The following is a 14267-nucleotide window of genomic DNA, read 5'->3' as shown; positions in this document are numbered from 1 at the left end:
TGACAAAAGTTTCTTTAATCATTTCAAGGAAGCCAAACCTTGTAGAAAAAATGTTTATGCTGATTATAATGATGGTTCTATATATACTAAAAACCATTTTTTCCGTGAAGACTCAAACAAAATCGAATCACTATTATTTCAAGATGCCTTGAAAACTGCAATCTCTTGGTATCTTCAAAAAAAAAAAAAAACATAAACGAGTTGGCGTATATATGGTTATTGGTAACATTCTAAATAAATATAGATCAAATATAAACAATGTTCAGCTTGTGCTGCTATGCAAAGAGAGCTTTAGCAAAACCTTCGGAATAGAAAAAATTCTTGAGCCCTTGATTTCTGATTTAATTCAGTTAGAACAAACCGGAGTCAATATAAATATTGATAACTCCGTACAGAATTATCTTGGAAGTATGATCGCAATGCTTGGTGATAATTTAGGAAGTCACCAAATAGGCGGTTTCGTAGAAAACTTCAGTTCTAGTAAATATCTTTGCAGATATTGTTTGTTTACTCGCCAGTCGTTGAAAAATTTCCAGCCACAAACTGCTTCTTTATGAACTCCATTTAATTATAATCAATGCATAGCTAACGGTCCTCCCAACAATATGGGGGTCTTTTCCTGCCTTAACAAACTTAGCCATTATCACGTATGTGAAGGTCTTCCACCATGCGTATCGCATGACTTATGTAAAAGCATAATTCCATACGATTTAATGGAAGTTTTAAAACATTTTAGCAAAAAAATATTATTTCGATGGAATATCTGAATGGAGGTTTCTCGTCTTTACGTAAAAGATTCACACTATCTCTTTCTTTTCCCCGTATAGATTTAACTATGAACAAATTACCTGGAAAAGCATATGAAGTTCGTCATTTCCTCATTTTAATGCCTTTAATATTTTTGCACAAAATTTCTGAGTACAATGATCCCATATGGGAATTTTTCACGACTATGATCGGCTGATATTTAGCCATGAAATAAACGAAAATCAAATTGGTTTACTCTCTCATTATATGTCGATATGGAGTATAGAAATGAATGCTTTCCTAAACTAAGTTTACGTCCAAAGCATCATAATATTTGTCATTATCCGGACCTTATAAGAAAAGTTGGTCCATTGATTCATTTGTGGACAACGACATTCGAACACAAGCACCAATATTTCAAAAGAATTTCAAAAACCACAAAAAACTTTAAAAATATAACCTTAACACTCTCTGAAAAACCCCAGCAGATGCAAGCAAATATGTTTGGTAATAGATTTAATTGTAAAGTTATATGTGAAAGTGCTCAACGTCTTCAAATAAATATGTTTAATTTCAATTAGCCAAAACAATTTTCTTTTGTTACCCAGAAATTGTCGTATAATAATGTTAAGTTTGAAGAAAATAATTTTATTTTAACGGACTGTATTGGAGAAGGAAGCATTCCAATACTGAAAATTTGTTCCATACTCTTAAGTGAAAACTTTCAAGATGTTATATTTTATGGAAAGTCTAGTAAAATGTACTATAATCCTGTATGAAAGCTTGGACAATGAAAATTGTTATAGTTTGGTTGATATAAAGAACTCTTAATGCACACTCCATTGAAGGTTATTTACTCAACATTTGTCGTTGACGATTAAAAGTTCTGAATATTCTATAAAATGAAGTTACTATAGGTATTTTTATTTTATTGTTAAGGTACACATATTTAAAAAAGAATGGCCGAGGTAGTCTGCAAATTTTGGAGTTCCGATAGTCGCATAAAAAAATCATTCATGGCTGCCCCCGTTATAGAAGCGATAGTTGAGGAAGGTATAAAAGTCCTATTAAAACCATGATATTAAATGTACATACTAAACAATTTCACTTTCAACAAAGAAATTCGATATTCAAGGATCAAATTTGGTCCTAGAAAGCGATGGAACTGAGATTTGTAGTAATTCCGTTCTTGAATACTGTTTGAAAAATAACTCAATTTTTATGCTTTTGGAGAACGAGGAATGCACTGAACGCCCAACTGCAGCGACTGTAACAAACTCAGAAAATTACGAAGTTTTTACAGAATCACAGCCATCGCCAATTACATCTTCAATAATACCTTTAGCGCAGGACGCATATAATTCGAATCAATATATACTTATGACGGCGGCCACCGTGGTGTGATGGTAGGGTGCTCCGGGCAAAACAACATCAAAAATTTTAGAAATAAGGTTTGTCTATTAGAAGAAAATTTTTCTAAGCGGGGTCGCCGGCAGTGTTTGGCAAGCGCTCCGGGTGTATTTCTGCAATGAAAAGCTCTCAGTGAAAACTCATCTGCCTTGCAGATGCCGTTAGGAGTCGGCATAAAAATCATGTAGGTCCCGTCCGGCCAATTTGTAGGGAAAATCAAGAGGAGCACGACGCAAATTGGAAGAGAAGCTCGGTCTTAGATCTCTTCGGAGGTTATCGCGCTTACATTTATTTTTATTTTTACGGATGATTCCGATTGAACTACATTGACAATGAATTTCGATGGAGCTCTCACATCAAGTTCAGAAACAACTCCTGAAGTAAAAAAATGTTTGATAACTTTGAAATACCTTGTCAAAAAGTACCATCTGATATAATGCATTTGTTAAACAATGGCCAAAAATTAGGGAAAAAATTTAATGTTTTTGCTAATTTATTAGTTAATGAAATGCGGATGTTTTCATTTTACATTCCGATGGGAATCCTCCGGTCAGTATCTCAGCAAGCCGTGAGAAAATATCCCCAGTCTTTCCTCGAAAAAGATAGTGAAGGTAATATCATCACTCTAATGACAACGCCGCTTTTGAAAATAATGCGAAATAGAAATTACTTTTTGAATCGTTCGCCAAAGTGAGGAGGCCTCTGCTCGCCAAATCTGCAGGGTTTGACGCGGAGTCTACGTGCCGCCATACTTTGTCTCCAACTTTGTCGATGATTTTCGTTATTCGATGTGCCACAAACTTTGACCACGAACATGGTGGCTTTCGGATCCATGCCAGTACTATCATCGAATCTGTCCAAAGGGTTACTTTAATATTGGAAAGTTGCATATTTTCTATGGCCGACTCTATGATTTATGCAAGTAGGACTGCGCCGCAGAGTTCCAGTCATGGCAATGATATAGTTTTGACCGGGGATACTCTCGTCTTGGCCATCAGCAAGTTGGTGAAGACTTGATCCTTCGTTTGTACCCTCAGGAAGACAGTGGCGGCATATGCTTTTTTCGAGGCATCGCTGAATCCATGTATTTAGACATTGTCCTTCAATGTGTAGTGAACCCATCGCGGTATGCGTAGTCCGTCATGAATGATTGCCACCGATGTAGAGTAGTTTCAGACACATCTTCATCCCAGCCTGTCCCTTCCAACCAGATATTTTGCATTATTATTTTGGCTACAATTACGACTGGTGCCAGCCAGCCAAGAGGGTCGAAAAGTTTTGCGATCGCAGAAAGTATTGACCTTTTTGTTACGGCATGGTTATTGTCAAAGGGTTTCGCTGTGAAGTAGAAGTAGTCGAAATGGGCGTTCCACCTGATACCGAGTGCTTTTACCATGCTGGTGTCTTCAAACTCAAGAAAATCCTCGCTTAATAGGTGTTGCTTCGGTATACCCTGTAGAATTTTCTTGCAGTTGGACGTCCATTTTCGCAATGGGAAACCTGCCGATTGCAATGCCGATGATATTTCGTCCCTTTCCTTGATTGCAATTTCGATGCTGTGTCCACCGGCGAGTACGCCATCAACGTACATGCAATTTCGCAGGATATCTGCTGCCATTGGATGCGATGTCTCGACGTCATCAGCTAGTTGGTGCAGCGTTCGAATCGCAAGATACGGAGCACAATTAACTCCAAAGGTTACCGTTTTCAATTCATAAATGTTAATTGGGTTTTTGGGGCATTGGCGAAATATGATTCGCTGGTATTTTGTTTGATTTTCATTAACCCATATTTGGCGGTAAATTTTCTCTATGTCGCTGTTAAATACGTATTTGAACAGCCGCCAACGTAGTATAAGGATTGTCAGGTCGGATTGAAGAATCGGACCTGGATATAAGGCATCATTTAGACTTTTGCCATTAGTGGTAGGACAAGATGCATTAAATACGACTCTGACTTTTGTCGTTGTACTTCCCTCTTTTATAACAGCATGGTGAGGTAGGAAGTAACAGTCATTTGAGTCTGGCGAAATATTGCCTATTTGTTTCATGTTCCCTAAGGTTTCATATTCTGATACAACTCTATTGTATTCCGTTTGAAGGACTGGGTTTTTCGCAAGTCGTGTCTCGTTGCGATAGAATTGAGAACACGCACTTCTTAATGAGGGGCCTAAGTTAAACTCTTTCCTAAAGGGTAAGGAGACTACGTATTTGCCATCGTTGTTCCGAACTGTGTGGATTTGTATAGCTCCTCGCAGGAAGCGTCATCGTTATTGATGCTCCTCTTCTTTGGAATTTCCTCTATATCCCAGAAAGCCGCCAGTTGCTTGTCTAAAGTGACCTCGTTGAAATATGAAACTAGGGTTTTATTTGTATCAACCGCATCTGTACGGCCTGCCAAAATCCAGCCGAACACCGTTTCCTGTGCTATTAATGTGTTTAACACAACTTTCCAAATGCCGCCTAACATAATTTAGGGGTATATGTCTCCGCCCAGAATTAGATCGCCTGGCTCATTGACGAAGAATCGTTTGTCAGCCAGTACTAAGTCAGGGAATGCTTGCCTAGTCATTGCGTTTATTTGGCAAGTTGGAATATTCCCTGTCAATTGTGGTAAAACCAGCATTATCGTATTGATCTCGATTAATGTGTCGATTGGTGACCGCAGTTGTATGTTGCACGCTTCTTTTACTTGTGCAGACATTGTATTATTGATGCCCGAAACTTGGGCATACAGGTGTTTGGATGGCAGATTAATTCTGCGCTTTAGTTTCTCGGTAATGAATGAACATTCAGATCCCGAGTCTATTAGAGCTCTCGCCGAATAGTCAACACCATTAAAATGAATATTAACCTGAGCTGTCCCTAGTAATACCCCTTTATTTGTATTAGCAAAACATGAGTTCACATTATTAATCGGAGCATTTTCCCTTTCAGCATTTCGTCGTATTTGAGCTTCCCGTGAGGTAGATGCTCCGATAGTGTCTGAAGTATTTGTTGGTTTTGGCTGATTCGAAATATGAAGCAGCGTATGATGTCTTAAATGACATGTGGCACAGTTCATTTGACTGTTGCACTTTGTTACCGAATGGCCAGCAGAAAGGCAGTTTATACATCCACGGCTGCTCTTAATTTGTTCAAACCGTTTATTGGGTGTTAAACGTAAGAACTTTTCACACTTTGAAATTCGATGTGCAGGACTTTTGCACATCTTACACGTAGGTTTGGCTACACTTGCACTTGCCTGATAGGACCCTAATTTTTTAGCAGATGTATCTGTTGTCGAACGAGATATTTGTGGCTTTGAGGTTTTGGAAACTGTATCCCCTCTCAGATCAGTCACCGTTTCTAGGGTTTGGAAACGACTGGATAAGAATCTATCCATATCAGCCCATTTTGAAATTTCCGTTTTGTTTTCAATTGTTTGTTCCCAGAGTGCCAGTGTGGTTTCTGGCAGTTTTGTTGAACATAGATATGTTATAATTGCATCCCAGTTTGATATGTCTATATGATGACATTGGAGCGCCGAGATGCAATTATTTATTTCACGTTGCAGTTTCTTTATAGAGCTACCGAATTCACTCTCAACTGCTTTCAAACTAAAAAGAATTTTTAATTGGGCGTTTACTAAGATCCGTTTATTTTTGTATCTATCACAAAGACTTTTCCACGCTGTTTCGAAACCGTCTTTCGTTAAGGGACATCGCCCAACTATCTCTTTGGCCTCACCTTGAGTCTTTTGGTTTAAATAATATAATTTTTCTACTGCTTCGAGGTTTTTGTTACGTATATATAGCAGTGAACATGTCTCTAAATGAAGGCCAAGAAAGGTAATCTCCTTTTAAAACGTCCGTATCACACGGTGGCAGGCGCACGCGATATTCCCTGTCTCCTGAGCTTTCTTCTTTCTTTTCAGCTTTCTCAAGTTTTTCCGAAAGTTCAGCCATCGCTGCCTGGCACTTGAGAAAGCTGAAGTATGCAATTTTGTGCTTCATTTTGATGGCCGACAGCTCTTTTGCCTCCAGTTCTGAGGAGCTCAAGAGTTCTTCATATGTCTGCTTCGCCTTCTCCCATAGCGATTTCAACTCCTCCTTTTGGACTAAGAGGGTGTGTTTTGTATGGTCTGAAGGGGACATATCATGATAGTCATTTTCAAACTCAGTCACTGCCTCTGATTGGCGTATATAGGTATCCATTATATTAAATGAAAATTTATTGAAATATTAATTAATTAATTGCCTTTGCAGAGAGTACTGATTCAAAATGAACTGGAATGAAGGAATGTATTCGAGAGAGATTTCTCGGTGACGTTGCCTCGAAGCTTGCAAGAAAGCTAGTAGTTTAAGGGAATGTCAAATTGCGTGGTGGCAACGGCGCTCACCCACGTAGTTGTTAAATAAAGTGCTAATGCAGCTAGCAGTGTTAACGAATTGTGTAAGCCAATAAGTAATGGCTAGTGAAAAAGTGGTGTTAGTGAAAAAAAAAAAAATAAAAAATGTATGAACGCTCGTTATGGACTTTTTGGTAATTTAACCAAGGACTGTATTAAGACTTTAAAGTGATTAGTGTCTTTATATCACCAAAAATAGGTCAGTCAAAACTGATTTGTGTAGCTGCAAGTGAAAAATAAAATAATTCAATTTTAAAAATTGAACAAGAAATAAGCCTTTTGGCCACCCAAACAACAACAGCAATATGTGCAGTTTAAAAATAAGTGCACTTTGCACTGAAACAACAAAATAAATTGCAGTATTGCCCGTGTAAATAAGTGCAAGTGATTTGTATGTGAGAAAAAATTGTATTTAATTAAATGTGCGCCTAAATTAAATTTACAGGTTTCTGAATAAGTAACCTTAACAAATCGAATTTTTGTGCCGTGGATTAAATGCATTTTTTCAGATAAATCCTGCAAAGGTGAAAGTAGAAAAGTGGCGCAAAGCGGTGTTTGAGGTTATGTTAACCTTTTAGAGCAGTGTTGTGCTACCTTGAGCTGTGTCCGGAAAATCTTACCGCTGGTGTGGGATTGTTCCGGATAGTCACAAGGCGTGTTGCACAAACTTTAAATAACTGCGTTAAGCGAAATTTCCTATTTTTGCACAAAATAAGATTTCTCACTTCACGGAAAAAAAATCACTTGTACTATTACATATAAAGAATCACTTTGTAATTTGTTATTTTTATTTGAAATTTTATTAAATGTGAAATTAAAAGAAAACCCTACCTAGCACGGAATATTTTTAAACCACGTACCTTTCAATAAATTGTTGATCCGGACTAATAGATTGATTTTTGTGGATTGTCGGAGTTGTTGATGTTGGTGTTGTGTCTTCCTCGAATCTGTTTGTATCACCAAGAAATTGTAGTTATCACTTTTTTGTATGTTCCAATTGCTGATGATTATTATCACGATTGTAAACAACTGCTTCCTTGATTTAGTGCGAAATTTGAATGGTGCTTCTGATTAATGGCCTAGGGAGTGGAGTGGACTGTAATTATGTGACTGGTTCTCTTTACCGGCGTGGTAAGGACCATGGACAAATGCGTGGTGGCAACGGCGCGCACCCACGTATTTGTTAAAGAATGGTTAAGGCGAAAAAAAGGGAAGAAAATAAAAACACCAAAAAGGTTTCGTATTAATAAAAAAAGGAATTCACAGTGTTTTTTTATTCAATGTATATAAACACAACAAGTATTAAGGAAGATTTTAACAATGTTGTGAAAGGTTAAAATATTAAATATAACTTTTTAAATCAAATCGAGCTCTAGGCCAAATAATTGTATATTCTTAATAAAACACAATACGTGAATTTTTGATATACAATTATATTATTAAATTTGTCGATATTTCGACTTCAGTCTGAAGTCATCATCAGGACTAGGTACGAAAAGAACAAACATACATATTAAAATCATAAAAATACACATTTGCACAAATACAGAACTTACATTGTTGAATGCAATATGTCAACTAGTGTAACAAAAATATAAGTTTACGAACAGTGCAAAGCAAATAACAATAAAATGTAAATAACACAAAGCCGATATCATAAACAAAAATTGAACATAAGCAGAAAGTTATCTAATGAGTATTGAGCGCCGCTCAAGTGATATCAGCTGCAGCCTGCAGGTGAACTCTTTGGTAAACAGTGTGAGATGCTCTTATCTATTATTGTTGTTGTTGTTGATCAGCTGCCTAATGGCGGAGGCAATACCAATTGTATCAGATTTGAAGTTCATGCGTTTGTCGCTGGGTGTGTTTATGATGTGCAGCATCTCTAATATGTAGCGTTTGTTGTAATTCCTCTCTTGCTGTAGAATTTCTACATTTTCTAAATTGGGAGAGTGTCCAGTTTCTCTGCAATGCTGTGTTAGCGCCGTTTTGCCATCATTAGGGTTGTTGCGATTTTTAATATTCGTTTTATGCCCGGAAATCTTCGTTTTTAGTTTCGATTTAGTAGTCCCCACATATACTTTGCCGCATACGTGGGACCCGTCACCATTACATAGAATTTTATATATCAAGTCCGATTTCTCATATTTATCTATTCTGCTCTTGGTATTACTGAAAATTTGTCGCAACGTATTATTGTAGGTAAAGGCTAAATTAAATCTCTTTGTCATAAATATTTGAATATTTTATTCTGTTGGACAGGCCTGACACATATGTAGTCGATTTATATATTTTATTAATTTCGGCATTTTTCCTCGCAATGGGTTTCTTATAATAATCTCTTATACAGTTTTTTATTTTGCGTGTGGGAAATTCATTATTTTCTAGAACCTTTATTATTATTTTAATGTTTTCTTTATGATAAACTTCATCGCTGATGGAGAGAACTCTGTTGATAAAATTTTTGGCCGTATTGGCTATTGTAGATTTGTCATGTTTAGAATTAAAGTTATTTAATCTACCTGACGCAGTAGGTTTTTTATACCAATCAAAACATAATTGGTTATTCTTTTTTATAACAAGAGTATCGAGAAACGGTAGTTTTCCATCCTTCTCCACCTCAATTGTAAATTTAATACTCCTGTTGTATCCATTTAGAATATTTAGCAATTCTTCCACCGTATCAGTTTTTACAATTGAAGGTCATCGACGTATTTGGTAAGCAAACGTTGCTTATAAGGGGAGTCATCTTCTTGTGAGAATATTAAGTACATACCTGCATAAATTGTACGAATGGGAGTTGACAGACAAACAAATAGGTCTCAATGGGATATCTGCTTTATGAATTTTGGGCAGGCCATATAATCTAGGCGCATTGGACGTTTTGCTTATTAGTTTATATTGCTCTTTTAAATCTATAACTTTGTTTTTAAACAATTTTTCTACAATCTCGTTATTTTTGTCTTGTAATTTATTAGTGGGATCTCGTTTCAATGCCCGGTATGCCGAAATGTCATTTACCAAAAGTTGTAACTTCTTTTCATAGTCCGACTTATCCATTAAGACGGTAACATTACCCTTATCTGCATTCAGAACCAATAAGTCTTTGTTGTTTTTTAGAAAGGTTTTGGCCGAATGTAGGGTATCTAATAGAAATTTGTCGCGCGCGCTATTTTTGGTTTTCTTCTTAACACTATTACGGGATCATCTTGTCGCGCGCGCTATTTTTGGTTTTCTTCTTAACACTATTACGGGATCATCTTAAGAAAACCAAAAATAGCGCGCGCGACAAATTTCTATTAGATACCCTACACTCGGCCAAAACCTTTCTAAAAAACAACAAAGACTTATTGGTTCTGAATGCAGATAAGGGTAATGTTACCGTCTTAATGGATAAGTCGGACTATGAAAAGAAGTTACAACTTTTGGTAAATGACATTTCGGCATACCGGGTATTGAAACGAGATCCCACTTATAAATTACAAGACAAAAATAACGAGATTGTAGAAAAATTGTTTAAAAACAAAGTTATAGATTTAAAAGAGAAATATAAACTAATAAGCAAAACGTCCAATGCGCCTAGATTATATGGCCTGCCCAAAATTCATAAAGCAGATATCCCATTGAGACCTATTTGTTCGTCTGTCAACTCCCCTTCGTACAATTTATGCAGGTATGTAGTTAATATTCTCACAAACATAACCAAATCCTCCAAATATAACGTAAAAGACTCAATTGAATTTAAAAAAAAAATAAAAGATACATACATATATGATGATGAGAGTCTCGTGTCATTTGATGTCATCTCACTTTTTCCCAGCATTCCCGTAGATCATGCCTTAGAAATTATAGCATCCAAGTGGAACCAGATAAAGAATCACACCACACTCACAAAAGAACTTTTTCTAGAAGTAGTTCGTTTCTGCATTAGAGATAATAGATATTTTAAATTAAACAATAAAATTTATGAGTAACGTTGCGGTATGCCCATGGGTTCCCCAGCATCCCCCGTCATAGCAGACATTGTAATGGAAGAATTATTGGAGAAATTTGAAGATGACTCCACTTATAAGCCACGTTTGCTTACCAAATACGTCGATGACCTTTTCGCAATTGTAAAAACTGATACGGTGGAAGAATTGCTAAATATTCTAAATGGATACAACAGGAGTATTAAATTTACAATTGAGGTGGAGAAGGATGGAAAACTACCGTTTCTCGATACTCTTGTTATAAAAAAGAATAACCAATTATGTTTTGATTGGTATAAAAAACTTACCGCGTCAGGTAGATTAATAACCTTTAATTCTAAACATGACAAATATACAATAGTCAATACGGCCAGAAATTTTATCAACAGAGTCCTCTCCATAGCGATGAAGTTTATCATAAAGAAAACATTAAAATAATAATAAAGGTTCTAGAAAATAATGAATTTCCCACACGCAAAATAAAAAACTTTATAAGAGATTATTATAAGAAACCCACTGCGAGGAAAAATACCGAAAATAATAAAATATATAAATCGACTACATATGTGTCAGGCCTGTCCAACAGAATAAAATATTCAAATATTTATGACAAATTCACGTATTGTGTTTTATTAATAATATACAATTATTTGGCCTAGAGCTCGATTTGATTTAAAAAGTTATAAATCAAAGGCCGTAAACAACAAAAATAAATATTAAATATATTTTAAGAAATTATTAAGTATATTTTTGGAAATTTACAACTTACGTGAACGTGCGATTACGTGTACCTTTGCTGGCGGCTGGATTCAAAGATGACGAGACTCTTTGCTACATGAGCCGATGAACCCACGATACAGCTCCTTCGTTGGGTTTCCCGGCCACAAAGTTGATGTACCGCGGGCTCACAGCGGTAAAAATCTAAGATACATACGTACTACCACTCACACATGCCTGTGTGTATAGTGATCACAAGAATATGTGGGTGGTAGTAACGAAAGAAAATAACCAAAGAAAGTTATGTTACGAGGGGGGGAGATAAATTAGGCCTTTGGCCTAAACACTTTTTATGGATTGAGGCAAGTTTTTGGAACATATTAAAATAAATAATTGTATAATACATAATTCTTTTTTTTAATTATATTTCCAAATTGGAACTACAATGCATGCTATAATAAATAAACTACCATCGAATTTGCCTCTCATACCTATAATAGGTATGTATATTACTATTTATTATTATTAGGACTTTCTACAAGGCGACCTTTTACGAAAAAATTAATTAATTTTTATTCTATTGTATTTTTACAGAAACTGACAGAGCTCACATTAATTGAGAAAACATCCGTTGCTGAATACGGAGAATATGACTTTATAGATTTAGTCAAAGTAATAATTAATTATTATTTTGTCGTAAACAAAATGTACCCAGCAGAAATATCGCAGACTTCAGAGTTTTTGACTAGATTTTGCTATAAGCACTATCCGAATCAGAACCGTGGTGCAAAAAAACATAAACAGTTTGCAAAAAGTGAGTAATCTTATTTCTAGGATTAGTAAAGTGTAATATTTTTATTTTATTTTATTTAAATGGTCCACCTTAAAATTGCAAGTTTCGCAAGATATTTTTCTTTTCAATAATTTTGCTAATTTCTTATGAAAGTACACGTAAAAATGCAACACAAATACTGCAAATTAAAGTTAAGGACTTTCGTACAAAATTCCCGAAATTATTGAAAAGAAAAGTCTTGCTGAAAATTACTATTTTGAGGTGGGCCATTTTGGGTAGTACTCACTGCTTGTATTAATTTAAGATAATATAGTATATATTAATTCGATTAAAGTGCCTGTTTGAACTGAACTGAATTCTGGCTGAAAATAAATTTTATTAAAATATCAAAATCTTATTCGTATTGCCACTACCTAAAATGTATACATTTAGAAATAAACACCCAGGATTAAGCAAAATAAGTATTTTATAATACCTGTTTTTTTAAAATGTAAATGCATTTAAACATATACAAGTTATTAGCTGAAAATACGATCAAATATTTTCAAAAAGGTTGGAAGTGGGTTACAGGGGCTAAGGAGTATGTTGCATTGCACTTGTGGTAAGTAAGTTCACTAAAACCGTTGTATATTTTGCGCATTTTGAATGGTAATCAATACGCATATGGTTGGAAAATTCACTAAAATCGTTGTAAAATGTTACGCATCTTGAATAGTAGTTTTTACGCATGTGTTTAGTAAAGGCTTTACACATTTGATAGTAGATATACAATGTGTGTAAATTTGCAATAATTAAGCGAAGCAACTTTTTTGCTGGCTTAATGTGTGTAGATTTGCATGCTTTTTTTTAAGAGGCATAACCATCCGGTCAGGCAATAATAATAATCAGGAAATAATTAACATTTATATTCCCCCTGCCACCAGCTGTCAAAGTGGCTATCTCCCTGATATTAAAACGCTACTTTGTGGCGAAAACCGTCTTATCCTTGGCGATTTCAATGCTCACCACGATCTCTGGCATTCCAGCTTGCCAGTCGACAGCAGAGGCAGGCAGCTAGCAGAGCAAATAGACAATACGACTTTCTGCACGATAAACGACGTGGCCCCACCAGAATATCAGGTAATTGCCACAACTCGCCTGACATTTCAATCATCAGTGGAGGGCTCATATATTGAGTTGAATGGTAAGCGATCCTTACTTTAGCTTCTGATCACCTGCCCATACTCCTTTCAATTGAGCGACCTGCCAATTTTATCACCTCTGAAAAGCGGACTTTCATTACTTAAAAAAAAAGCCAATTGGGAAGACTACACAACCTTTAAAAATCAATCTTTTGCTGCTCTTCCCGTTCCGACTGATGTTCGGCAAGGCGAACGTGCGTTCCGCAAGGCCATCGCTTCAGCTTCTGCACGCTTCATCCCGTCCGGTAGAATACCTGAAATCATACCGCATTTGCCTTCCGAAGAAGCACATTTAGCAAGAGAACGTGACTTTGCGAGACACCTCAATCCTAAACACCCCTTATTAGGAGTCTTAACTTGGATATCATGCGGCTGGTAAATGAACATAAACGCACAAAATGGGAGGAGCATCTAAAGAACAGCAACCTCTCTGCGGGTGTTGGTAAATTGTGTTCAACCGTCAAATCCTTGTCTAATCCAACTAAACACAACGATAAGGTATCAATAGCCTTCGGTGACAAAACTTTATCTGATTCGAAGAAATGCGCGAGTGGCTTTTGCCGACAATTTATAATGCATTCTTCTGTAGACAAAGCCAGACGTCGCGCCAAGCCTTCCAAGTTGATAGGCCCCGACGGAATGGCCATGCCTATGCTTAAGCACCCCGGTAATGACGGAATAAAATACCTCACACATGTTTTCAACCTGTCACTGGAATCCTTCGTTATTCCCGAAAAATAGAAAATGGCAAGGATAATCCCGCTACTAAAGCCTGGCAATCCAGCTAACGAAGGTGAGTCTTATTGACCGATATTACTCCTTTCGTTAGTAGCTAAGACATTTGAAACCGTTTTCCTCCCTCATTTCACGGCAAATCTTCGCTTAGCCACGCACCAACATGGCTTCCGTAAAATGTACAGCACCACCACCGCGCTCAATGCCATTAACAAGCAGATTAAATATGAATTAAATAAGCAAAAATCCCATCATAGGACGGTGCTCGTGGCACTTGACCTGTCAAAAGCTTTTGACAATTCAACCACGGCAAGCTACTCCAAG

The sequence above is a fragment of the Eurosta solidaginis genome, chromosome X, assembly GCF_040869045.1.
Source record: "Eurosta solidaginis isolate ZX-2024a chromosome X, ASM4086904v1, whole genome shotgun sequence".
Taxonomy (NCBI): Eukaryota; Metazoa; Arthropoda; class Insecta; order Diptera; family Tephritidae; genus Eurosta; species Eurosta solidaginis.
This window is presented reverse-complemented; position numbering follows the sequence as displayed.